Source organism: Poeciliopsis prolifica, unplaced genomic scaffold (assembly GCF_027474105.1).
Source record: "Poeciliopsis prolifica strain line A6 unplaced genomic scaffold, Auburn_PproV2 SCAFFOLD037, whole genome shotgun sequence".
Taxonomy (NCBI): Eukaryota; Metazoa; Chordata; class Actinopteri; order Cyprinodontiformes; family Poeciliidae; genus Poeciliopsis; species Poeciliopsis prolifica.
Window position 1 is genome coordinate 42,501 of NW_026562412.1, and position 2,500 is coordinate 45,000.

A 2,500-nucleotide genomic window follows, 5' to 3' on the forward strand; every position below is an offset into this window, starting at 1 on the left:
TCGGGCTAGTTTGGTCGTTGGTACTCCACCTAGATCAGCCTGGTACATAAGCCGAGGGAGAGCAAATGTGTTCAGTATCCGTACCTTCTGTGAGGGCTTCAGAGGAGCCTCCGAGATCCGAGCAACCCACAAGCTCAAGTTTGGGATAAGATCTGGAGTCACAATGCCTTGCCCCGGACCCACCTGGACCCCTAAATAACGCACTGATTCCCCTGGAGGAATCATGTGAATGGGGGATCCACCGATCCTCCAGGCTTCACAGTCGTTAACCACGCCCTTGTCCATGTAGAATCCGTGACACTTCTTGGGCTGAACCCTCAACCCCGTCAGTTGGCAGAACTCCTCCAAAATCCCGAGGCTCCCATTCATTGCCTCCACCGACCCTGCCACCAAAACCAAATCGTCAGCGAATGCCAACGCGGAGATCGACAGATCTCCCCAACGTACCCCGAATCTGGTCTGTTCGAGCCTATGGATGAGGGGGTCCATAGCCAGGTTGAAAAGCAGTGGTGACATAGGATCACCCTGCTTAACACCCACTTTCATGTGAATCTTCTGTGTGTGACCGTCCACACAGTTCACCCTGGTCACGCAATCCACATATGAGTTACGAATCAACTCAATAACGTGAGGGTCGACCCGGCGCTCACCCAAGGCACACAGGATATGCTCATGGGCTATGGAGTCAAAAGCCTTAGCAAAGTCAACAAACACGACTGCTAGAGGGCTCCCGTCCCGCCTCGAGCGCCTGATGATCTCACCCACAATCAACAGGTTCTCCGCGCAACCACTCGAGGAGGCCAGGAAACCCCTCTGCCGAGGACTCAGAGGACACGCACGCGCCATCCTCATGGTAAGAATCCTCGAAAACAGCCGAAGCACCACCGAACCGATGGTCACTGGACGCCAACCGCTGACCTCCAGCAGCTCACCAGGATCAGTGGACTTCGGTAGCAATGTCGTCCTGCATTCCTTGAAGGCCCGGGGTATGACTCCACGGACCAACCACGTCGTGTATAGCCGTGCCAGTTGCTCGCCCCTGGGGTCCCAGCTCAGCAAACCCTTTTTGCTGATCCTGTCTGGGCCTGGGGCCGAGCCGTTTGCCATCTTGTTTAGGTTTTCCATCACCTCTGCCGCCAGGATGGGATTGTAGAACTCCTGGTTGTCGGAGACTAAACCCGTTCGGAACTCCCCAAGCCCGTGGAACTGCTCTCCGACTTCCCATCTCTCACGAAACGCTTCGTAGATCTGGTCCGCCGGTAGGGCGCATTCCTGGCTCTCGGCCCCATCCAGGATCCGTGCCGCGAGCCTGGCCTGGTCCCTCGAGTACCAAAACTGGCACTCTCGGTACACACGCCTACGTTGGGCAAGACGCCTTACCCAACCCTTCGCTTGGTTCTGCTCTCGAACGGGAGGACGGGCCCTACCAGGCCGCTCCACTCCCCCACCCAGCCTCGAGATGATTTCTGACGCTGAGGATTCGATCAGAAAAGGGTTCTGATCTACGTCCCTAACAAGGTCAGCGATAGCCTTCACCTCTTCGCCACCCTCTCTGTCACCCCAACCAACCAACGCTTCCCTAATCCTGTCCGATGACAGGACCTGGGGTGACGGTGACAAAGACTGCGCAGCCAGAGGTTCAGGGTCAGCCACAGACACTCTGCCCTCCTCCTCCGCTTCGTGTAGGCTATCGCCTGCCATATCGATCTTCAGGTTTCTCCTCTTACTCCTCACCTGTTCAGCCGTCTTGCCATTTCCCAACTCAACCGCTATGAGCTGGTACGTGGCAACCGAATCTCCGTGCTCCCGAATGAGCCGGATGAGCGTCTGCACTTCTCCAACACTCCAGAGCTTCGTTGCCCTGATCTCCCCGGCTGGCACCTTCCTCATCGCCAGTCTTGCCTCATTCCACGCCGCCGCGTGGGCGTGCCGCTTGTGCTGGGAGACACCAACAGGCGTGGGGAACCGGGCGTCGCAAAGCTCGCAAGCGAACCCGCTAGCCGGCTCCCCCTCCACCCCAGCCACACCCCCGCACTTAGGGACATGACACGAGATGGAGTGCCCGTTAGTGTTGGACCTCCCGCACTTGCCGCACATGTACAAGGCAGTAACACCGCCGTGCCGGACAGCGAGATGCTTCCCGAGCGCGACAATGCCCTTCACCTGCACACCACACAGCGGGCAGTCCGAGCCAATCCATGGCAACAGGACCCTGACTTCTGTGGGAGCTTCAGAACGCACGACCTCCGACAGTGTATGCACCGCTCCTGTGACGGCCTGCCCAAGTTGTGGTTCCAGCACGGTTTCGGCTGCTTCTGCCCTCATTGTCGAAGCATCCTCCACCATTAATTCGGCAACCACCGAGGAATCCCCAGGAAGCATTTGCCAGTCGCTCTCCTGGACCTGCGTCGCGACCGATACGGACTTTCGACGCAACAAAGTTGGACTAGTGGCCGTGGCCCTAGTCCCGGTGGGGACCCTAGACAATACCCCCAGGGGC

At 58.2% G+C, this 2,500-nt stretch overlaps 1 pseudogene; it reads right to left on the reverse strand.

The window, feature by feature from the left end:
• LOC129374918 (28S ribosomal RNA) overlaps positions 1–2,500 on the reverse strand; it is an 8,206-nt pseudogene that overhangs the window by 2,385 nt on the left and 3,321 nt on the right.